This window comes from Saccopteryx leptura, chromosome 2, assembly GCF_036850995.1.
Source record: "Saccopteryx leptura isolate mSacLep1 chromosome 2, mSacLep1_pri_phased_curated, whole genome shotgun sequence".
NCBI classification, from domain to species: Eukaryota; Metazoa; Chordata; class Mammalia; order Chiroptera; family Emballonuridae; genus Saccopteryx; species Saccopteryx leptura.
In genome coordinates, this window is record NC_089504.1 from 80,371,904 (window position 1) to 80,398,784 (window position 26,881).

Sequence of the window (26,881 nt, forward strand, 5' to 3'; positions counted from 1 at the left end):
TACTTTTTTATTAAATTAGATAAAACATATTGATTCAGTTGCTTTAACCATTTCTATGTGTGAATCATCCACTTCTACAATTGGCAAAAGTTTAGTGAGAACCTAGAATGTGCTAGACCCTGTGCCAGGTACTGGGTATCCAATGACCAAAAAGCGCTTACAACCCAGTGGAGAAGACAGACATACACCAAGTGAGTACATTCAGAAACCTATGACCGCAGACGTAGAACAGATTTCTCTGAGGACATGTAGCAAAGTGAGGTGAGGAGGTTTCCTTGAGGAAATGACACTGAAGCAGGGATTCTAGGAAGGATGAGGACCGACATGGTTAAGTAAGACTTGAGAGGAACAATTACATGCGATCCCTATGTGCCCCACATTATTCTGTTTGCTTTACATACATACTCATTTCATTCTCACCACAATCCTGGGATGAAACTGCTATCATTATACCTAATCACACAGGTGAGAAAAATCAAGGTGTAAGAAATTAAAAACTTGCCTGAGGTCCCAGGGACAGTGAGTAATGGAGTTTAAGCCTGGTAGGCTGGCTCTGGAATCACGCTTCCCCCATGTGGAGAGACCGATTTCTGCAAAAACCCCTGCCCTAGCAAGCAACAAAGAACAGGTCTACTCACCTCCAGGCTAGACAGGCTCCTAGTTACTATCGTATCAAGTCTCTCTCTCATCTGTGGTGGCGCAGTGGGTAAAGCATCAACCTGGAATGCTGAGGTTTCCTGTTCGAAACCCAGAGCTTGCCCAGTCAAGGCACATGTGAGAGCTGATGCCTCCTGTTCCTGTTTTCTGCCTTTCTCTCTCTTGTTCCTCTAGAATCAATAAATAAAAATAAAATTTAAAAAGTCTTTCCTAATATTGACAAGTCCCCTTCCCTAAGAATGCTTCTGCATGAACAATGTCCTCCCTCTTGTTCTAGCTGAAAGGCACCTTTCATGGTGCTAACTAACAAATGTTTTCAGAGCCGAGGCCCCGAGGACGAATGCCAAAAACGAAGGAGCAAAGACAAGTGCCCACTGTGCGGCGTGGCCAGGAAGTATCTCAAAAAGAGACTTGTTGGCACCCATCACCATATGTCTAATTGCTTCTGGAAAAAGAGGAAAGAAATAGAGAGGAAAGGGCTGCCCCAGCAGGTTTCTCTGTTGCATCTGGTGACTGCAAGTCAGAGTAAGGAAGTACTTAGGCGAACAAAGCCAAACCTTCAGCCAGAATGGCAACACCAAGGGATTTTTCATGGGCACTTAAATTGGTTGTCAACAGAAATGCAAATTGAGCTCATCTTTGTGTTGAAGCCATATGTCCTCTCGGGGTAGAAACAACATTTTTCCTGCTGGGGATGCTGTTCAGGACTTACTTCGTTGCAGCTGAACAAGTACTGGATGGTAATCGAGGGGAGCAGTAAAAGGAAAAAGGGAACACCCAAAGAGTTACAACAGAATTTCGAAAATCTTCAGAAAGACAGAAAGAACGTGCCAGCTGAGAAGCAGGCTGTCACCCCCAGCAGTGGAGAGGAACACTTCTGAGCAGTATTCTCTATTCATCCCCTTTCCTTCCCAAGAATTGCATTTACATTTTGACCTCACTTATTACCTTTCGATTTTTTTTTTTGACAGAGAGAGAGAGAGAGAGAGAGAGAGAGAGAGACAGATAAGGATAGACAGACAGGAAGAGAGAGAGATGAGAAGCATCAATTCTTCATTGCGACAGCTAGTTGTTCATTAATTGTTTTCTCATATGTGCCCTGACGGAGGTAGGAGTCAGGGGCTACAACAGAGTGAATGACCCCTTGCTTAAACCAGCAACCTTTGGGCTCAAGTCAGTGACCATGGGACCATGTTTATGATTCCATCCATGTTCAAACCAACAACCCTGCGTTCAGGCTGGCAATCTCGGGGTTTTGAACCTGGGTCCTCAGTGTCCCAGGCCCATGCTCTATTCACTGAACCACTGCCTGGTCAGGCATCTTTCAATTTTTTAAAGTAACGTTTTCCTTCTCCTTAAAACAGTGTTTCTTAGCCCTGGCCAGATAGCTCAGTTGGTTGGGGCATCATCTTGGAGCATGGAGGTTGCCGATTCAGTCCCTGATCAGGGGACATATAGGAATAGATGTTCGTGTCTCTCTTCTGCTCTCTCCCCTTCTCTCTCTAAAATCAATTTTTAAAAAACATTTTTTTAAAAAACTCCCCAAAACAGTGTTTCTTCACAGCAAATTTTCATGGAGTTATCCTGTCTATTGTGGACAAAAATAAAAAAAAAAGACGGGGCCACAGACTAAGGCTGACAAGCTCAGGGGAGCCCTGCATGGTGGCTTTGCAAACTTGGAGACCTAAAGTAACCACACAGGACAGTGGAAAATTAAAACTTTCTAACTAAAAACAGTTCACTGTGGGTAGTTATGTCCTAGGGAGGTATTTTTCTCTATACAAAAATCAATGCTTACCTTAAACAAGCCTGTCTGTTGTCTTCTGTATCTATAATAACATACTTGATAACATGTCTTTGAAATGTAAGGGAAATCTTTTCATGCCACCCCCTCCCAGGGCATACATCCCACTAGAGCAGGAACCAACAAACCCCCTCATTGTTATTAGTATCATGTTAATTGTTAACTGTTAACTATCTTATTCCTAACTATGGAAAAGAAGTTTCAGTACATACATTTTTACTTCTTATCCAATCCCAGAGACTTCCTTGCTTTGCTATCTCCAGCCTCCCTAATAATCTATCACCAATGGGCTTCATGTAACCCCTTACGTCTTCCCTTTGGATTCTGATGCATAAGGTAGGTGGTAAACCCGCCATTCTCTGGAGCCTTTTCTTAATTCATTGAGACTGCTTTCCAGCAATTGTTGACAGTTTGACTCAAATAAACTAAAAAAAATTCTTACAGTTTTAGAAGTTTCTTACATTGACACTACCTATTTTCCAATAAAACTCAGAACTCATTTTGTCTCTTTAATTCCTCATTTCAATGTCCACATGGTTAACCCAGGAAGACCACTTAGAAAGCCTTTTTTTTTTTTATGGGACTGCTGTTCTTCTCCTTAGTTATATAACTCTAGTTCTTATCATTTGAATTTGAGAGGGGCCACATTTAACAAGAGCTTATCAGGACCAAAATCCAGAAAAGCATCTGCCCAACCTAGAATGATGACAAGTGAGGCTAACGTTAAGGCCCAAGGGCCAGGCAACATGGCCTAGTATTGAAGAACACAAGCTCTGGAGTCAATTTGCCTGAATTCAACTCCTGGTTCCACAATAGTATTTAATAAGTGAAAAAGGGAGGGTAATGGGAACTACTGCATAGGATTCAATGAAATAGTACTTACGAAGCACTTAGCATTGTGCCTGGCAAGAGTAAAAGTCTGGTTAAATGTTAGCTATTATGATTATGATAAGGAGATTATAAGCAGTAACTGGAACCAAGATTGAAGTAGATAGTTAGTGGATAAATAATAGCACTAGTATATAAATAAAATAGGTTGTTAGGAGTCAGGTTAATGTGGAAAGAGAACATGGGTGGGGAAGAATCATGGCATACGTGCATATCCCAGCTTGATTACTTGGAGCAGGGAAAACCCATGATCTGGATAGAAGACCCCAGATTATTAAAAAATAACTGCCACTTATTGAGCACTGCTACATGCCAGAAACAACACAAAGTGCTTTCAATAATTTGTTTAAATACATTCCCTATAGTACTTTGAATTTAGTTATATCCTTGGAATGTTTAGCATAGTGCTTGGCATATAGTAGATGCTCAGTAAATATTTGTTGATTTTTGAGACATTTGAATGCAATCTTAGATTATTCCCTTTGAATATACATAATTTGCTTGGCAAGTCAAACATGGGAGCATTATTATAGGTGTTTGCTTTTTAACCATCTGAAGTACAGGAAAACATACGTAAGATGCTAAGATCTTTCTCCATTGGTGAGAAGGCTTTTTGACATCGGCCTAGATTGAAAGAAAGCAGCACAAGCCAATGATGTGTCAAAGGGGATATTTAAAGAGATTGCTTCAAGTTTTACAGTGACATGGGGCTAGACTGAAAAACATTCTCTTGGCAGATGAATAACGAAGTAATTAAAGGAGTCAACATTCAAAACGGAAGTGAAAATCTGAAATGGGCACTGAGACAAATAAAACAAAAGTAGAGCTTCAACTAGGTAAGGAAATGTCAATTAATTGAGCTATTCCTGAAAGAAAAAATGGAATTCTCTAATGTAATTCCTCTTAGTATATTTATCATTACACAAAGATATCAATATTTCTAATGTAAAGAATTTTATAAGTAGCAACACAAGGTTTAAAAACTCTCCCAGAGGCCTGACCTGTGGTGGTGCAGTGGATAAAGCATCAACCTGGAAACGCTGAGGTTGCCGGTTCAAAACCCCAGGCTTGCCTGGTCAAGGCACATATGGGAGTTGATGCTTCTTGCTCTTCTCCCTTCTCTCTCTCTCTCTCTCCCCTCTCTATAATGAATAAATAAAATCTTAAAAAAAATTTAAAAAATAAAAACTCTCCCAGAATAACTTTGGTTTGAACTTTCCCTCACCCAGCCATATATTGAACTATTTAATGATATTTTATCAGCAATCCCAGGTGTTGGTTGACTTGTAAACTTCTGTCCTGTTCAGAGGACAGATGTTTCTGAAAAGCAACTATAGTATATGTGGCAAGGGTTTTCTTGGCACTATCTGATAATAGAAAAGATATGAAGATGAGCAGCAAATTCTATTTTTTTCAGAGAATGAGGAGATAGTTGAAGCAGAAAAAGGACAATTTTCTACTTTGTAATGGTTATTGCTCTAGAACCATTATATCAATCAACCAATAACTATATGTTGGAACACCTATAAAAATGTTCACTAATTCATAGTATCACCCTTCACTGAATGGGTACATTAGCAGCTACTATTTTTTGTCAGTGCATAGGAAGCCACAGTCACTAAAGTGGTGACTCTGCTTTAATTCATTCCTAAATATAATCTCCACCACCCTTCTCTCTCTCTCTCTCTCTCTCTCTCTCTCTCTCTCTCTCTCTCACACACACACACACACACACACACACACACACACACAATCACTACTCACATGGTTTCAATTGTGGTTCAACTAGGAAAATTGAAGCCACACTAAGTATTTATACAAGAGGGTGGCTGGTTACAAATGTGAAGGAATACTTGAGAAGTCACATGGGTGACATGGAAACAACCCAGAAATCAGCACTATGAGTAAGTTGCTGCCATTCTAAACTCAAGGAATTAAGGAGGTTTACCAGAAGCAGAAATCACTGAGTGGCAGCTAGAAATGCACTACATCTGTTCTGAGGCATCTGAGTAGCGGAATAGACACAGCCACCAGAAGAGATGGTTCCAGATGCAAAGAGAGAGGAAAATACCCTGGCTTCTTCCTTTCTTCTGCCCACAATCTCACTGGTGTATTCTATTGGTCAAAACTAGCAAACAAACAAACAAAAAACAGCTCAGAAGGGACACTGGGAAAGACAGCTTTCTGGTATCAGTTACCATGCAAAACTGAGCAGAGCAAGGAAGGGGCATGGAACATACCTGGTATCAACAGGCCAAGAACTGACATAAGCACATACTCACATATGCGTGTGCATGTGCGCACACACACACACACACACACACACACACACACACACACACACACACCTGGGTTTCCACATCAGAATGGTCTCTTTCTGAATGTGAAGTTAATCAATTTAAAATAAATAAGGCCCGCTATTTACAAAATAATTTAACTTTCCAAGTCTACTTTAAGAATCCAAGGTGGTGTCTCTCAGTATGGTCAGGAAACAGCTTAGAAAAAGAAAGAGGAGAATAGAAACTTAATGTTCACCATGTGTTAGGATCAGTGTTTGATGCTTTTCAAACATTATCTCACTCTATCTTTACTTCAACCCCATTAGTTTGTTACAAATTTAAGGTTATAATGTTATATCAATCTTATTGCACAAGTGAAGAAAATAAAGGAAGTGAATACTTTGTCCATGAAATATAACAGGTAAAGATTAGAGCTCATTACATAGGTAAGTCTGACTTAAAATTTTCACTGGCAAAATACACTCTTGAGAATCAACTGATACAAAGCTGAAGTCTACTTATTTACTTTATTTTCTGCTATTTATTGTAATGTGATAGTGATTAAAAGAGGAAAGAAAACAACTTAAATTAAAAAATATTAAAAGGGTATATGACTCTCAAGTTAACAGAGAAAACTGAAAAAAATTGAATAATCAAAATAAGGGAACAAAAAGAAAAATAAACATAAAAGAATAAATATTCGAAAGCACAGTAAGATTATAGACTTAAGTCCAAATATATCAGTAATTACATTAAGTGTAAATAGACTAATGCACCAGCTAAAAGATAAAGATTGCAAACTAGGTAAAAACGCAGAACTCAACAAAATGCTGTTTCCTAATAACACATAAAAAACAAGATAAAAAAGTTTAAATGTAAAAGGATAGAAAAGGGCATACCATACAAATACTAACCAAAATTACAATATTATTATCAAGTAAAAGACATTGTTAAAAATAAAGAGGGGCATTTCTTAATGATAAAGTTTTAATCAGTATTAGAGATCAGTCTAATTTTTTGTACACTTAACATTTAGAATACATTGAAGAAAGTTCACATGAGTACAAGAAGAAACAGACAATAATTAAAATCTTAGGACATTTATCTAAGTAATTAATAGAACAAACAGCAAATCAGTATAAATAGGAAGATAGAAACAAATGATTCATTTTCTGTTTTATTTTTCCCTTTCTTTAATATACTGCCCGTTACTTCCATATAGTGTCACTCTCTCTTCCATTTGGATTTTGCTTCATCTTCTGTTATGAACTCTCCCTTGTAACGTTTGCTGGTGAGACTCTACTTAGTTCCCACTTGTCATGCCATGACTGCCATTTCCTGGGATCCTGGGCATCATAAAATATCCTTGGATTTTTCACGGCAGACTGTTGAATTTGGAAATGTAGACTCTTTTAAAGATATTTTTGGCTTTTCCTTTCAGACTGCACTGTTAGGCCTTCGGGGCTTCACATTGTTTATACTTACAGACTTCCTGGAGCGTCAAAAATGGCTTAAAACGATTGCTATGCTGTGCACTGGCATATATGACATTCAATCGCTCTACACTGGAGCTGAATTTCAATGAGATCTGTGTAAATGAATCAGAAACATATGGATTTCATCCTCCCTAACTACCTCTACTTTTTTAAAGGTGGGAACTCAGCATTTGAGTTTCAGTGGATATAAAATGTTTGAAACTGAATGAGATATTTCAAATTAAAGTGAGAGAGTCTTTCTGATACCTAATAGCCATCTTGCCTCTTATGTCACTCTAGTTAGTGATGATGTGCTTGTTAAATTCTGCTGAGTTTTACTGTCCTCCTCTTGCCTTCAGCTTTTCCCTCCTTATTGTAAGTGACCCTTAACTGCCCTCCTTCTCCCCCATCCTACCTTAGAAATAGCTACCTGGGGCTGCAGCTCTGCCCTGCCTGTGCTCACATGCTAGACAGGCAACAGAACCAAGGAATTCCAACACATTGTGAAAGTGCCACAGTAGAGGAGCATAACAAATTTCAAGGAGAGAACAAGATTTTTGGACATTTTATATTTTCCTACTTTTTGTTTGCTCCATTTTTTCACTCTCTTCACAAAGTTACTCTCCATTTTACTTTATTTCCTTGCTCTGGTGTTCATTTCCAGTCTTATTTCTCCCACCTGAGTCCTCTCTGGCCAGTCACATTGGTTTTTTCCAGTTCTTACTATAAAAATTCTTTATCTCACCTAGTACTACTGTATGTGCATGAGGGCTTGGCACTTCCCTCTACTACACCCTTATCCATTGTCCTGAATGGAATCCACACAGTTGAAGCCTTTTGCTATTGTTAGGCTGCCTCAGTTCAGTGTAGGTCTCCAGAGAGCAGAGCCAGCTCCTGGTGGAGGCATAAGCTGAGTGACTACATTGAGATCTCTAATTGCACAGCACAGACTATATGGCCATGAGTAGACAAGACTGATGAAATTCTAGCATGGTGAGGCAATTGAATGAAGTGTTACATAGATTCTCACAACAGATACAGTCCCTGGGACAGTCAGCAACTCTGATTAATTTTGCCTTTCTCCCTGCCGATAATTGCATTAACTTAGTTCTCTAGGTAATTTTCCTTTAACTACTTCAGTGAATTAGTGTTGTTTCTGTCCACCTTTTAGCACATTGGAAGTGTTCTGCTAAAATGCAATGTAATTTTATCAATTATGACTAGGTCAAACTAGTTATGATATATTTGAGGACTTTGACTCTTAACAGATTTGAACATTCAGATAAATTCAGGTGCTCCTTAAGCTTCTTTTCATCCACCTACACCTTTCTTACCTGCATCAAACCCTTTATCATCCCATAAATAAACATCTATAGATCAAGTGTGCTACGGGAGAGTAAAATAAGAAATGCTACTTCTGCAAAATTTCCATTAGGTGATTCACAAAGTGAAAATTTAGGTAAAACTAAAGGAAAAAATACATGGTACGATAGATATTAAAATATATTTTATTTTATTATCATTTTACCTATCAATCATTAATATAGTGCTCAGCTATTTGCCCAAGTATATTTTATTTTATCTTTTTATCATTTTACTTATCAGTCATCAATACAGTGCTCAGGCACTGTTCTAAGCAGCTTACAGATATTAATATGTGTAATTTTTATAACAATTCAGTAGACGTACTGCTCTTATTTGTGATTTACAGATGAGAAAACTGAGACACGGCAGGATTAAGAGATTTGTAAATGGTAACACATTTTAAGGGGCAAAACCAGAATTTGAAACTAGACATAACAACTTCAGAATTGATGTTCTGACCACTCCACTCCACTGCTATGGGATATTAGAGATAGCAAATATGCAGAGTATTTAAACGTTTAAAAACTGGGATTTAGTGTCCAAATTCTAAAAAGAACCAGACACTATCTAGAAGATTTTTTCCTCACAAAGGTCATATGTAAAATAGAAATAGTACCTATCATAAAGAAAACTAGCTAGCATATGTATTAAAGAGCCTGGCATTTGATATAGAATCTATTTTTCCAAAAAACAAAAGGCAAACAGTTCTGTATATATGCACTCATGGATGGATGAATAGCTGGTTAGCTGGATAATTAAATAAGCAAATAAAAAAATGAGCATTTCTTCCAGATTTAAATGAGGGGAAAAGACTCAACTCTCGATAAGATGAGTGTCAAGGTCACGTTATTTGACAAGGATGTGCGATAGGAGGTGTTTGCAGAATACTATCTGCCACATAATTTTCTAGTCCTGATTTTATGACTGAACCCATAGATGCTTGGATTAGTCACTTGAAGGTCTCACAGTGTCTGGTTATCATAGTTACATACCTTTTCTTAACAAATTAATTATGTCATAAGTAGTAGGCAATTTTTTTTGGCTCATTGGTATCCAAAGGTTTTCTAATTTGAGAGCATTCCCTATTGAACACATTTAAGTGGAAATCAGATCCTTACCGTCCACTATTAAATCTGCTGGCAGTCAAAGTAAGGGTATATGACATGGTCTCAGGCAATTTAGCCTTTCTTGGTTTTTGACACTTGACTGGGTAGCATCAAGACCTAAGGATATATAGATGTGGCCATGTGACTGTTGGAATGCCAGTATGTGATATGTGCCTTTCTGTGCACTTGAATAGCCATAAGAAGCAAAGAAACTATATTTCTCTCTCTTATTTTCCTTTTTCAAATAAAATGGAAACAATAAACCTTTCTCTACAGCAGCTATTTTCAATCTTTTTCATATTGTGGCACACATAGACTACTGAAGTTCTGCAGCACACCAAAAAATATATTTTTTAACAACCAACAACAAAAAAAAATAGGTATAATTTTGATTCATTCACACCAGATGGCTATTGTTGTGTTGACTTTTGTCACTTTTTTTCACTTGACAGTCTAAGGGAAAAGAGGTCATTGGACTTGACTAAAGAGTCATGTATATTGCATATTTTAAAAATTCTTGCAGCACACTGGTTGAAAATCACTGCCCTACAGCATTACATTCTCTGTAAATTATCTTCAAATATTTGGAAAGAGCTATTTCCCTTAGTCCTTCTTGGGTGGTATTGGTAGAAATTATCTCTCTAGAACATTGATTTTAATTTCAAACCTACAATGGGTATTAAAGACATAATTTTAAATTCACAAATAACTTTTTTATTTACCTAATTGACTCACAACAAAACACACAAATGTGAGTGTGTGTATATGTGTGTTTACATCTTACATATTTATGTAAGAAGGTTTATATTCTCAGTGAATATCCAAATTGATCATGCTATTTTTAATGCTATCATTAAAAAAACTAAAATTGAGACTATGACTGTCTTTATTATTTATAACTTATTAAATAATTATTAATAAATATAGTGACCATATCCCTTGGTCTTTTGGTGTGCCTGACAAAGTATTTGTTTTATTGGCATGAAGGTAGCATGTATGTCTTATCAATAAAGGGTTTGTGTCTTCAGCTCCTCTTCTCTGTAATAGGGTAGATTTATTTGTCAGATCTATCTAATCTTGTAACCAGATACCAGTGATTTGTGAGATGGATGGTCAGAGTTGAGACTGTGGCAAAAAAGGAGAGGAAAATCTCATACGCTCACATGGAGACAAAATGTTTACATTTGTTCCATTAGCCCCATAATCTACATATGTGAAACCCATCATATGGTTGGAGGGAGAACCTGTTCCCACAGAATACATTCATTCTTGCTCACAACATTCATTTATGTGCATGTTCATTGTTACTATTTAAAATGAAGTTGTTGCTTTTTATTTGAGGGGAATGCTAATCCATTTAATTTGTTTAGAACATAACACTTTTCAGAGCATGGTCTCATAACCCTTAAAACTGTCTGAGGTAGATATTATTATCCTTTTTTGCAGATAAGAAAACTGAGGCTCAAAAATATTATTTGACTTCAAGTTTACATAGGTTACAAGTATCATCAGAACCAGGATATGAAACCATATCATTTGACTGTACTATAGTAGGTTATCCAAACTATCCCATGTTATTTTCTATTGAACTTCTCATTTATCCTTCAAAAGTTCTCTTCTTGGTGAACAAAACATTTAAAATCTAACAAAGCAGCTCAACATTGAACATTAAATTTATTGGTCAGAAACTTCTTGGCTCACAAGTAGAGATTTCTAAATGATGGAAAGAGGGCAGTTAACATGTTGTGATGTTCAGTTTTTTGGCCATAACTTTTCTTCTAGGTTTATGGTTATGGTTTGGCTGTAGAGTACAAAGCAGTAAAACTTAATTGAATAGAAGTCAGATCAAGGTCTTTTCAAGCTGGACATAATGTGAGCAACAGACATACAGATGAATCAACTTTTTTTAAAAATTCAGTTACAAAGACCCCCAGGGGAAAACATAACTCTTAATTTATAAAATCTCTTAACTATGAAGCATATTTTGTGTGATATACACAGAAATAAGCCTGAAACTATTATTATTGGAAAGGAAACTATACCATAAAACTTCTATCCAGAGGCCCAAAGTGAATTTCTGATATAAGTCCATGTCCTTAAAAAAAATAAAAAACATGGAAATATTTGCAGGTAACTTAGATTGCCTCTATTATAGAGTAAAAGAAAAACAACTCCTCCATGTAAAAACTTCTCACCAGGTCACATTAAATACATTTAATTAAAAAATACATTAAATACAGTTTTTTGGCCTAATTTCCATCATCTTATAAATTAAAGCCCTTTTTAGTCTGATAGAATAATATCTATCATACTGATAATTTTGGAACTCTTCAAAATACTACTTTGTTGTATTTTACCCTGTGCTATTGTAGTTGCACACTCTTCTTCTTATTTCTGAGTCAATGTTCTCCTACCCTGGAGGTCGTGAGAGTGCTAACTGTAGATAAGTATTTAAACCAAGACTATACAGTATAGCTACTGTGGTAGGCTGAATCATGACCTCCAAAATATATTCACATTCTTTTTTTTTTTTTTTTTTGTATTTTTCTGAAGCTGGAAATGGGGAGAGACAGTCAGACAGACTCCCGCATGCGCCAGACTGGGATCCACCTGGCACGCCCACCATGGGCGATGCTCTGCCCACCAGGGGTCGATGCTCTGCCCCTCCCGGGCGTCGCTCTATTGCGACCAGAGCCACTCTAGCACTTGGGGCAGAGGCCAAGGAGCCATCCCCAGTGCCCGGGCCATCTTTGCTCCAATGGAGCCTTGGCTGTGGGAGGGGAAGAGAGAGCCAGAGAGGAAGGAGAGGGGGTGGGGGTGGAGAAGCAGATGGGCGCTTCTCCTGTGTGTCCTGGCCGGGAATCGAACCCAGGACCCCCGCACGCCAGGCCGATGCTTTACCACTGAGCCAACCGGCCAGGAATATTCACATTCTAATCCCCGGACTTTGTGAATATATTTCTTTAAAAGAAAAAGGAAAGTTGCAGATGTGATTAAGTTAAGAATTCTGAGATGAGGAGATTATCCTGGATTATTCAAGTGGGTCCAATGTACTGTAAAGCAATTAGATTTAACAAATATATATAGAACCCTCCATCCAACATCATCAAAATACATTCTTTTTACATGCACATGGAATATTCTCCAGTATAGACCATTAAACCACAAAACAAGTCTCCACAAATTCAAAAAGATTAAAATCATGCAAAATATCCTTTCAAACCACAATGGAATGAAACTAGAAGCCAATAATGCATGAAATGCTAGAAATTAACAAATATGTGAAAATTAAACAGCACACTATTAAATAACCAATGGACCAAAAAAGAAATCAAAAGGTAAATTAGAAATACTTTCAGAAGAGTGAAAATAAGTACACAATTTATGGAATGCAGCAAAAGCAGTGCTCAGAGAGAAATTTATAGTTGTAAATGTTTACAACAAAAATGAAAGATCTGCCTCAAATCAATAACCTAACTTTACATTCAAAGGACTAGAAAAACACCAAAATAAACTTAAAGCTAGCAGAAGGAAGGAAAGCATAAAGCTTACAGCAGGGATAAGTAAAATAGAAAATAGAAAACATTAAAAAATGAAATAGAGAGTAGAATACAAAAGTTGGTTTTAAAATGATCAGCAAATTTGACAGATCTTTAGCTAAACTGAGTAGGAAAAAAGGAAATAAAATGTGAATAACTAAAATCAGAAATAAAAGTGGAAGCATTCTTATCAACTTACAGAAATAAAAGGGATTATAAGAGAATACTATCAATACTTTTCATAACATAGATGAAATTAATCAGTTCTAAAAACACACAAATTACCAAAACTGACTTATGAAGAAATTGAAGATCTAAACAGAATTATAACAACTAAAGAAATTAAATCAGTCATCAAAAGCCATTCAAGAAAAGAGTCCAAGACCAGATGGCTTTATTGCTGAATTCTATTAAATATTTAAAGAATTAACATCAATCCTTTTCAAAATCTTCCAGAAAATAATAAAATAGAAGAAGAGAGAACACTTCCTAACTTATTCTATAAAGCCAGCATTATCTGTTCCCAAAACCAGATAAAGACATCACAAGAAAACTATAAATCATTATTTCCTATAACCACAGATGTAAAAATCTTTAAAATATAAGCAAACCAAATACAGCAACATAAAAAACAATATGGTCAATGACCAAGTGAGATTTATCCCAAGAGTGCAAGGTTGGCTTAATATATGAAATAATTAATATAATACATCATTATAGATAATAAAGGACAAAACCCACATGGTTATCTAATAGATGCAGAAAAAATATTTGACAAAATTCAACACCCATTAATGATTAGTCTTCCAGGAAACTAAGAATAGAAAAAAACCTCCTCAACTTGATAAAAAGCATCTATGAAAATCTTCAGCTATTATCTTACTTAATGGATAAAGACTGAAAGCTGTATACCAAAAAAATTAAAAACAACTGAATTGGAAAAAAAGAATTAAACTCTATATTTGCAGGATATATATATATATATATATATATATATATTCTTATATATAGAAATTCTTAAGGAATACATACATACACATGTACACATACAATGTAATGCTACTAGAACAACTGTAAGCAAGGTTGCAGGATGCAAACACAATATACAAAACTTGTATGTCTATGAATAATTCTTTTAAAAAGTATATATAAGAAAATAATTCCATTTACAAAGAAACAATAAGATACTTAGTTGTAAATATAACAAAAGAAGTTTGGTATTTGTGCAATAAAAGCAGAAACATTACTGAAAGTACATATTAATAAATGAAAAGAAATTCTGTTCCCTGATTAAAAGATTTAAGAATCTTTTATAGAGACTGACAAGATAATACTAAAATTTGTAGGAAAATGGAAGGATTTAGAAGAGCCAAAACAATTTTGAAAAGAACTAAGTTTACTTCCTACAAAGCTAATTATCAGGACAGTGTAATATTTATATAAAAATAGTCCTATGGATCAGTGGAACAGAATTGAGTCCAGGAATAATCTGTGGCATTTATGGTCAATTGATTTTTAACAAAGGCATCGAAACAACTCAATGAGGAAAAGTTCATCTTTTCAGCAGTTGTATCAGCACCACGTATTAAAATTAACTATCATAAAAATGGATCATAGATAACAAACATAAAGGTATAAAACATCTACTAGAAATCACAAGAGAAAAATTTTATGACATTTGGTTAGACAAAAGGCTCTTATATATGATACCAAAAGCACAAGGCATAAGAGAAAAAAACTAATAAACTGGACTTTATCAAAATTAGAGCTTTTGTGTTTCAAAAGACACCATTAAGAAAATGAAGGACAAACCAAAGAGTGAGCAAAATATTGCAATCATATATACAGGGTGGAGTAAAAGCAGGTCTACAGTTGTTCATATGTAAAATAATACAAACATTAATAAATAATATAAAAATAAATTCTTTTGTGTACTCACAACTGTAAATCTACTTTTGCCCTTACCCAAAATACACAAAGAACTCCTAATGCATAATAATAAGACAGTCCAATTACAAATGAACAATATAGCACATGAATGGCTAACAAATACATTAAAAAGTGTTCAACATTGCTAACCATTGGAGAAATTAAAGCCACATTAAGTTACCATTGCATAAGCATTAGAATGGCTATAATTAAAAAGCAGACAATATCAAGCGTTGGTGAGTATATGATGAAACTGGAAAGTGGATCCTTATTAAATTGCTGGTGGAAATGCACTTCTGCTTTGCAAAAGTTTGTCAGTTTCTTCAAAAATCGCATAAACTTACCAAAGGATTAAGAAATCCCACACTTAAGAATCTTCACAAATATGTACAAAGACTTGAACATAAATGTTCATAGAATTTTTACCATAATAGTCTCGAACTGGAACCAATTCAAGTGTCTATTAACCCAATGAATGAATAAGTAAAATGTGGTATAGCCATACGATGGAATATAATCCAACAATCAAAAGAAATTAGACAATGATACATGCTAAAGCATGGATGAACCTCAAAAATATTATGGTCGATGAAAGAAGCCAGATCCAGATCCGTAAGGATATATACCATGTGATTCAGTTTATATAAAAATGTATAATAATGCCCGTTTATAGAGACAGGAAGTAGATCAATAATTGTTGGGGCTGTGGGTGTGTGATCAGGGACTGACTACAAATAGGTTGTGGAAAATTTGGGGGGAGAATAGAAAATTCTCAAATTAGATTGTGCTGATGATTGTACAACTTTATGTATTTGTTTAAAATCACTAAATTGTACACTTACTTATTGTATGTGAACTATATCCCAGTAAAGTTTTAAGCTGTTAGAAAGGAAAAAAAGCCAAAAGAAAAAAATTAAGATTAAGCTGTTCTTTAATCCCATAGCCTGCTTGTTTACTTTTATTGTAGCTCTTAATTATACTCTTCAAATCAGCTGCCTTATTCTCTGACTTATGTTCCCTGCCAGAAATGTAAACAGAAGCATAATTGATTAGTATGGTAACTATTCAGGACATTATTTAGCATGAGGCCTTTAGGTGAAGTGTATCTGTCTTGGCTAACTGATCTCTTATGCATCTGGCACTGAAACCAGAAACAGGGAAGAGCCAGGAGACAACAGAGAACAAATGCACGCAATATACAATTCCAAGGAGGGACGCCTCCAGGAACCGTTCAACGCACCTTAAGATCCCAGTGTGGGAATCCGCTGGGATGACTGTTAGTGTGTCCACCCATCAGCCTGGGTCAGGGAAGAAATACCAGGTTAGAGGAGGAAAAAAAAAAAGAGAAAAGACTGGAGGAAGTGAAGAGAGAGAACAAAATGTTACCAAATAACATTGTTACTGGCAATTTCTGTTATTTCCAAAGGATGAGCTGCTAGACACCTATGAGGGCCATTTATATTATCAGATAACCTGAAAACATTTGGTCCATGGCCCTAAAACAGTGAATCCTAGAAACTTATTATCATCTTTCATAGCTTTGGAGAAAACCAGAAATGGAAAGATTGGGCAGGAGTCCAAAGAGGAAACGCCTTCTGCCAAACCAGGTCACAGGAGCTTCCTGTCCACACAGCCTGCCTGCCCAGAGTGGGGTCTGAGGCAGGCCCTTACTCCTACTGTCTCCCCATCAAACAAAGGGTCTTATTCGTGAATCAGTTTACTTCAAAAGCGTGGCAGGCTGGAACAGGTTCACATCTCGTCCATATTTTTCCCTGTAAAAGGCAGAGAATAAAACTGATGCCAGCTCCATGTGTGTGCACGTGGATGTTTATGTGGCTTAGACAGGGGAAGGCAGGGAAAGTGGGAGGTGATCCTCAGAGAAAGATAGTGTTTCTTAAGGGCCCACAGGAGAAGCAGTTTAGGCACTTTTCTTTCATTTAGTCCTTCCAGTTACCTTATGAAATAGGTATTATCATACCTAACTTATAGATATTAAACTGAGGCTCAAAAATCTTTCCTACCTCTCAAATAGACAATATTACATGTTATATACATATATTATATACAGGTAAGAATTTAAGGCTTAAAATCTTGAGCACCCAGTGTTACATACTTAGTGAGCAGCAGAACTGGGATTTAAATCCAGGTTCATATGAGCCCTGAGCCCTGGTTCTTTCTATTATACCACATTGTCCATTCAAGTTTGGGTAGTTTAAAAAAATGTTCAGCCTTTCAGCTTAGGCGCTCTGATTTCTTGTTTCTAGATGATAGCAAGCCAGTCAAAAAGTCCTCCTGGGAATTCTTTTCTCCCCTAGGGCCAGAAGAATAGAAAAACACTTCCAGCCCTTGAAGCTTCACTGACATTCACAACTATAAAGGCTGGAGTCAGTGCTGAGAGGATATTATTAACAAATGGCTTAAGAAAAACCTTCAGAGGGTTGGTAGCCACCCACACCATTTGTAAAATCTTAGGGAAGAAACCTGATCCAGAAAATGGTTGGAAAGAAACAAACCCCAGTATCAGAAATATAAAAGGAGGAGGCTCATTGCCTTTAGACAATTTGTTTTATCGGGAACAATAAAAGTGTTCCAGTTGATTCAACAACAACAAAAAAAAAAACACCCCAAAACAAGGCTATGTTTAAAAAGGCATTTATAGGACTGCGGGTTTCATTTCCTTTGCCTTTAGATCTTTAGCTTCTCATTCTGAGCAGCAGATGCTGTCGTATAAGGAAGACCACCTGCTTTCCAGGGCATCACTGCAACAAATAGCTTTGAGGCAGGGAGAAAAAGATCACAGGATGAAAAGGAAAGAATCAGAAAGGGGGAAACGGGAAATTAAGAACTTGGCTTAATGCACATCTTCTGAATTATTCAACTGCTAAAAAGCTGACAGATTTCTTTTGACACTTGACTGTCTCACTCTGTGTCTGTATCCATATCCCACTTTTTAAGGACCTATTTGAAGAGAATTCTGTCCATCTGCACAGCCCAGCTTTGTGACATATTTATCTTTCTTTGCAAAGCAGATGCATAAAAAATTTATTGAACATGGGTATTAATTAAATGGTATTTTAGTCTAGGAAGGTTGCTCAGTTTATAAAGACTCCCAGGGTGAATCTTTGTGTAAAAGAAATATTCTCTTGGAAATTAGTATTGCCCACACTTACTTCTTCCCTACAACAAAATGACCTAGAAAGTATATTTGAGTTCCAAAGTTGCTGAAAATGTCATAAACTCTTACTTGAGGCATCAGGTATGACTTGAATTACTTGAAATTATAATCTCAAAGGCTAATCATTTGGATAGAACTGAGCCACCACATGCCAAGGAAAATAAGACATTAAGGAAATTATTCATATAATTCCAACCAAGTTAACACACTCATCTGAAACACACCAGTAATAAAAGTAATAACAGGAAAACGTCTACAGTTTGAAAGTCTCAGGAAACAGTTTGTTTTTGAAAGCTGTATTTTCCATATATTGAAGGTTTTCCTTTCATTAAATAACCAAACTTTGTTTTTCTAAAATTTTAACTAGTTTTAAGATCTTTGTCAAATATACATTGCTTTGCATTCTTAAAGTGTTTAGTTATAATTTATTCTAGTAGTACTTTCAAAAAAGATTTCAAAGAACTGTCAAACTATATCCAAAATATAATTTGGCCTGACCAGGCGGTGGTGCAGTGGATAAAGCATCGGACTGGGATGCTGAGGACTCAGGTTCAAAACCCCAAGGTTGCCAGCTTGAGTGCAGGCTCATCTGGCTTGAGCACATGCTCACCAGTTTGAGCGCGCTGTCACCGGCTTGAACATGTGATCATAGACATAACCCCATGGTCACTGGCTTGAGCCTAAAGGTCACTGGCTTGAAGCCCAAGGTTGCTGGTTTGAGTACAGGGTTGCTGGTTTGAACAAAGGGTCACTCACTCTGATGGAGCCCCTGGTCAAGGCACATATGAGAAAGCAATCAATGAACAACTAAGATGCCACAAGGAAAAACTGATGCTTCTCATCTCTTTCCCTTCCTGTCTGTCTGTCTCTCTCTTATTTAAAACAAACAAAAATAAAATATTATTTGAACTCTTTTGGATCCGAGGATCTTCATATCAAACACCAGGGCGAGTATGAGGCTATAATAAGGCAATGCCTTTGGGGAGATAAGCATACTTGGTCCTCTTACTTTGTGGTGGTCACATCCTCTCTTCCCATGCTGTTTTCATTCCAACGTGCATTTTTTTTTTAGACTTGCCCTTTCTCTTGCCTTGCTGGCAAGCATCACCTTTTATTCATGTTACATGGTTACCTTTGAGAATTTTCTCCCTTTTGCAGAGTAATACTTCTAATATTTCACAAGCTAGGAAACCAAATGACCCATTAAGATAAGAAGGAACTAAGTCGGAGCTCAAGAGATCTGTCAGAAATAATACACAAGCACATTAGAGTCCAACAACCAGAAAACAAAAAGTTGAAATAGCTTACTTTAAGAGTAGGGATGACAGATGAAATTCAGGGCACACTATTTGAAACAGATTTATACTAAAAATTATTTGTTATTTATCTGAATTCAAATTTAACAGAATATTCTGTATTTTTATTTATTAAATTTATCACCTCTAAGAGGTGTTGCTTACCTGCTTCAGCCTACTCTAGCCATCAAGCTTTTGAATGTAATGGTTAAGTAGATGATCCCAACCAGATGGCTCTCAAAGAATTCTTTAGATTAGTGGTAGTCAACCTGGTCCCTACCACCCACTAGTGGGCATTCCAGCTTTCATGGTGGGCAGCAGCAGAGCAACCAAAGTATAAATAAAAAGATAGATTTAACCATAGTAAGTTGTTTTATAAAGATTTATTCTGCCAAACTTAGCAAAAATCCAACATAAAGTATTTGGTAAATAATAATTATTATATTACATTCTTTAACTTGCTGTAAATCTGCTTTATAAATTTTATAAAGTAAAGTTACTTCCCTACTTTATAAATCACCATTACTGTGGAACCAGTGGGAAGTTAGAAAATTTTACTACTAACAGAGATACAAAAGTGGGCGGTAGGTATAAAAAGGTTGACTACTCCTGCTCTAGATATTACAGCAACAAAAATATTCATTGAGTAATGACTAAAATCAAACTCTTTATAAAGAACCATATACTTTTTTCTATATAGTTAACATGTACAAAAACATATCAACATATCATTAAATTATAAAGATTATCCACCAGAGTTCTGGTATCAATCTTTAGCATCATTTAGTGATGTAACACTTACCCTGCATGACTAAAGGGTTAGGCTAAATCTCTGTTCCTAGATTTTGCTGATGTTTTTTGTGCCTATGTTGTCTGTGCTTGGGCAGTTTAAGAATTTGAAGCTAGTTGAAAAGTATTCGTAGTTTCTGCTAATGTAATTGTTTAAAATGTCTTCAATAAACATATTTTAAAATATTGACTTTTCTGGTATATTTAACATCCTGGAACCTACTCTGCAAAATGACCATTAGAATTCATATTTTTTCATTGGACAGCTTGTTTTGGCTTTAATCCAAGACACTGCCAACATGTAGAAGTTAATAATCTAACTCCTTTGGCAAGGAAAGTCTTGCATTGGCACAAACTTTTAGTATAATAACACTGATATTTCTCTCCTCCTCCACTGCAACACACACAATCCAATCAGAGTCACTATAAATCTGAAACACAAAAATTATATAACACTGATGTTGGAGGCACATATGCTCTTTTAAACTTTCGTTTGGTTTGAATGTATTCCCGGTAAAATAGTTCTCTCAATAATTGAGATCTGGATAAATAAGAAGTTTCAGCATTGGAGCTGACCAAATAAATTCTGATAATTCTCCACTTCAAATCATAAAAAATAGATGAGGCCATCACTTCTGCGGTACTTCTGCCAAAATGTAGAATCCAAATCTCATCAGAAGGAAATAGACAAATTCAACCTGAAGGACATTCTACAGGATAATTGTCCTGTACTCTTCAAAAGTGTCAAGATCAAGAAAGACAAAAGCTGCCTGACCAGGTGGTGTCACAGTAGATAGTCTGACTGGGATGCAGAAGACCCAGGTTCAAAACCCCGAGGTCGCCAGCTTGAGTGCCGGCTCACCAGCTTGAGCACAAGGTCGCTGTCTTGAGCGTGCCATGGTTGCTAGCTTGAGCCCAAAGGTTGCTGGCTTGAGCCCAAAGGTCACAGGCTTGAAGCTCAACGTTGCTGGCTTGAGCTCAAAGTCTCTGGCTTGAGCAATGGGTCACTCGCTCTCCTGTAGCCCCCTGGTCAAGGCACATATGAGAAAGCAATCAATGAACAACTAAGAGGGCTTTATGAAGAATTAATGTTTCTCATCTCTTTCCCTTCCTTTCTGTCTTTCCCTATCTATCCCTCTCTCTGACTCTCTCTCTCTCTCTCTCTCTCTCTCTCTCTCTCTCACACACACACACACACACACACACACGACAAAATCTTAAGAACTCTTCCAGACTGAAGACTTAAGAGACAAAAAGCCCTGACAGGTTGGCTCAGCAGTAGAGCATTGGCCTGATATGTGGAAGTCCTGTATTTGATTCTCAGTCAAGGCACATAGGACAAGCAACCACCTGCTTCTCCACCTCTCCTTCTCTCACATCTCTCTCTCTCTCTCTCTCTCTCTCTCTTTCTCTCTCTCTCTCTCTTGCCCTCCAGCAGCCATGGCTCCAGTGGTTTGAGCAAGTTGGTCCTAGGTGCCGAGGATGACTCCATGGCCTCGCCTCAAGCACTAAAATAAGTTGGTTGCTGAGCAATGGAATAGCAGCCCCAGATGGGCAAAGCATCTCCCGGTAAGGGGCTTGCTAAGTAGATCCCGGTATGGCATGCAGGAGTCTGTCTCTCTGCTTCCCTGCCTCTCACCCTCTCATTTAGTTAAAAGAGAGAGAGAGAGAAGAGAGAGAGAGAGATAATTAATGCACTATTTAATCCTTAATTAACCTGATAAAAAATAGACAAGAAATTTTATTGGGAGAATTAATGAATACTGACTATAAATAAAGAATAAATAATTATATTGTATCAATTTAAATTTTCTGATTTTGATAACTGAACTATGTTTTTTCAAGGAATGGCCTTATCTAAAAAATATGCAGTTTAGGAATAGAGGGCATGATATGGCCAATTTATTCTCAATATACACATGTAATAAGAAAGAATGATAAAGCTAATTGGGGCAATATTAAACAGTTGGTGAATTTGGATAGAAGGTATGTAAGAGCTCTTTATATTACTTTTAAAACTTTTCTGTATATTTAATGTTTTTTTGTTTTGTTATTTTTAGTGATAGAGAGAGAGACAGAGAGACAGGGACAGACAGATAGGAAGGGAGAGAGATGAGAAGCATCAACTTGTAGTTGTGGCACTTTAGTTGTTCATTGGCTACTTTCTTATATGTGCCTTGACTGGGGGTATCCAGCTGAGCCAATGATCCCTTGCTCAGGCCAGCAACCTTGGGCTTCAAGCCAATGACCTTTGGGCCCAAGCCAACCATGGGGTCGTGTCTATGATCCCATGCTCAAGCCAGCAATCCTGCGCTGAAGCCAGATGAGTCCATGCTCAAGATGACAACCTCTGGGTTTCAAACCTGGGTCCTCAGCATCCCAGGCTGACACTCTAACCATTGTACCACCACCTGGCCAGACTGTACAATGAAGGTTGTAATAAAAGTTTCACAAAAAGTAAGGTAGATAACGCTTATCTTACTAGTAACATTAGGACTCTTTAAAAATGTGGAAAATAATACTATATGAAAGTGTATTATCAACATAAAATGCCATTTGACATTTTCTAACAGTATAATAATTGTAATAATACTATACACAATTGTACTATCAAAGTGAAATGTCACTTGACCATTAAAAAAAATAGACATAGACTTAATTTTCTGACTTGTCTATGAAATAAAACCTTCATTTTGAGTAGAGGCTCAACAAAAGAGTTATTACTTTAAAAAAAAAAGTCCTTAAAATTGAAATGGGAGGAGATGTTTAGGGATGCTAAATGGGAGAAATAGGAAATAGAAAAAAGTGATATGACCAAATTCCATCTGATGATACTATAGCCCAAATTGCTTAGAATTTATATTATTCTAATTGTAAAAACAAAAGGCTCAGTTCATAGATGTTGTGGGAAAACAGTATATTAAAGAGCTACATTGGTTCCCTTCATAATTATAAACCCCAAATTAAATTATAAAGATCTAAAGTTTTCTTGAAAAATTCTTATACTTAAATATGTTTATAAAGGACCTGAGTTTATAGGCCTTCCAGTTTCCAATTCATATAAGGAGCTCTGAAGTCACCACTTCATTCTAACAAGTAAAACAATGAACAGACTGAGAAATCAACGACTCTTCTTGGATCCTTAGGAGAGGGGAGACTAGAGTGAACCATTGCGCCCAAGACTGGAGAGGCAAACAGATGAATACATGGAGTCACAACTTAGCTGGAGTAAGAGGCTCATGCACGGAAATCACTGATGAGAGATCACTCAGGCAGAAACTGCTGTAGGAACCATTCAGGGGTAGCAAAACCTAACATGCCATTGACAAATTCCTGGGCGTAGTGTGCACAACTCTGACAGTTAAAAACTTCAAGAGGAACAAGTAGTTGCCTGTCTTCTACCCTCTTCACTTTTGTAAATTTACTTCCAGTAGCTTAAAAATTATTTGTTGTGAAAACCAAGATTATCTATACCCACACAGCATACTGTCTAGATTAATGTAACTTTATTATGCCACTGTCTTAATCAATATTTCTTCATTGTTCCAGGAAATTCTTGTCCAGAATGATAAGAGTTGTAAATAACTGTATTTTTTCCTTCAGAATTTCTTTTAAGAAACTATTTAAATAAATATTAAACTTCAATTCTTCAACAGACAGCATCAAACAGCTAAGACAACTGCTTACTCTCAGATTCTTTGAGCACTTCTATAGTTTTGCCTTGTGGTGTCCACCAATGCTATACTATTATACTATGATTGTTACCCAGTCCTAACCAAGCCCTCACATTGAAAGACTTGCCTTAAACCAGACTCTAGAACTCCATAAATACCCTGAGTTTGCCCTCTGCCCTTTGAGATGTACTAAAATCCTATCAAGATAGTGTTTGGTAATTACACAAGTATTTACTCTATTACTATTAACCATGGTAAGAATAAACTTGGGTTTGTCTCATTAACAGGTTGTTTAGATGATATTTTCAGAGAGCCATCACCACACATTTGATTGAGTTTTAAATGAACCAAAGAAACTACAGGCAGCATATTCAGGTTAGAGAGTCAGTGTGCTTTGGCACCACACAGCATTCCTGCTAACTGCTTATGCATCCAGTACTTTGCAAAGAGTAACAGAGAGGCAAAGACTTTCAGAGAAATCAATTTTATAAAATCCTGATACTTAAAGATTCTGCTTTATGCAAGATCATTAGGAAAGTCTAAAAATAGATCCTCAGAACAAGGTATTAACAATGCTCAGCAATTCTCTAAAGAGTTACAAATAGACCTTCAAAACAAGACTGCTTAGCCCACACCTCATGCTTTCTAAGAAAAGTGTACTCTCAGGGTATCTGTGCAAATATATTTCATGGTCAATAAGCTTACCAATGCTTCAAGAACACTGACCCTGAGAAACTGGAGTTTCATTCAATGGAAGCGGTAGAGAGTCCAGCATTTCTAACTAGTGCCATGATTGTTAACCATCAATATCACTACACCTTTATCTCAAAGTCATCTCAGGTTAAAACAACAGTACAGTGGGTGAGAATTTGGGGGATGTTAGGATGGAGTGGATGTATTTTGCATGTGAGATGAATGTGAATCTTTGGGGACCAAAAGGTAGACTGTGGTGGGATGAAAAATGAACCCTAAACATATATATGTATATATCATTATCCAGGAAATTATTCTATTTTATTGACTAGGAATTCAGGTCAGAGAAAAACAAATTGAGTTACTAGAATTATGAAACAAGCAAATCGGTGGAGGCCTGGAACAAAAATTCAGGCCTCAACAATTCTTATTTAAAACTCTATCCACTGTACAATAATGTAATCAGTATTTATTCCTCAAAAAACATAATAAGCTCAGTATTAGAATTCAGATTTATATGCTATTGATGTCAATAATTTTCAGCTGGAGCTTATAATATACATCCTCACAAATGCTGGTGTTTTCCTTCATACCCCCAGGGAAGCTTTAATCTTCCAATGCCATCAATTAAGCACTAATATTGTCTTCTTATTGCCTTGTGTATGTGTTTAAAAACTGACATGGCCTCATTGCTCAAAGCACAATACTATTTACAAGGTTCATGTCCTTGTCATTTAATTATGGAGTCCAATAATTCATCTCATTTAAGACCATTAATATTTTTTTTTGGCAATCATTTTGCAGCTATAATTTGGCAGTCTTGATTAAGTCATGCCCAGTAGCCTCATGACATTGATGAAAGAAAGGAAGAAAGAAGAAAGAAAGAAAGAAAGAAAGAAAGAAAGAAAGAAAGAAAGAAAGAAAGAAAGAGAACTTGTATCTTAATTTTCAGTTCTTTCATTTAGAACTTTTTCTGGTAGAAGCCACAGGTCAGTATAGGTAAAGTTTTTATTCAGTATTCTGGCCCCCTGGTCCCAGTAGGGATCTAATAGGATAAGGGTTTTATCTAACATTTCATATCGCAAATAATGCTTTTATTTATTTCTTTTTCTTCTCTTTTGCCTTCTAGTGCAAATCAGAGTGGCACAGAAGCTAGGTTTCTAGCTTCAATTCTTCCTCTTACAAGTTATGCAATTTTGGAAAGTTATTTTGGGCCTTAGTTTTGCATCTAAGAAATAATAGATGATTTGTAAGCTCCATCCAGCGCTAAAATTCTATGATTCTCTATTGAACTAAATCCAAATAAAATTTGGTACCTTTTTATGGAACACTATTTTGTGTCACTACGTTGGTATTACTAAGTTTATTGCTTTTTAATAGCTTGGAAACAACTCATTAACTATAATAGCAAAGTAAAAATAAAACTGGGATCAGAAATAATGATAAAACTGCTATCTAATGAGCACTTAGTATGTGCCTAACTCCATGCTAAGTGCTTACACCTTTTATTTAATCCCCAGGAGAATGCTCTGAAAGGGTTATTACCTCCACTTTTCAGATGAAGAACTGGAGGCTGAGCATGAGTAGGTGACCTCCCCAAGGTCATACCACTAACTTAGTAGCAGAGTTCAAATTGAAACCTACAACATCAGCTGCCAAAGACCCTGCTTTCAGGTTTTGGCTCCCCACTGTCAGCGGCCCCTTCACTTGTGTGAGGGCCAGTCAAGCCCGACACTGTGAGACTGGAGAGAAGGGGCACTCAACCAGGACATTTACACTGTGGCTGACACCCTCCCTTCCACACCCCCCTTTTTGGAGCATATTGGTTTAATGGCGGTAAGTGTGGGCTCTCTCCTTTCTGCTATAATATTCTACTTCTCAGGGTCTGCTTCTCTCGTCAACATTCCCCATGGTTTTACGAATCAGGGGAGTTAAAAGGTAGATCTTCTGGAAAATCTGGAAGACCAGTTGCACCACTGTGTTCCAAAATACTCCCTGTTACCAACATAAAACGGCTGGCAGAAATTGACCTGTATTTTTCCTATTTTTAAAGAAATGATTGTAAAATTAATATGTGACAAATAAATAACACTAATTAAAGAGTAAAAGTAAAAAGTTAGAATTACCTAAAATTTAATAGTCAGATGAACATTAGAAATCATATTTATTTCCTAGATGATAAAAACTGAGTTAATGAATTTGTACGAGTCGCT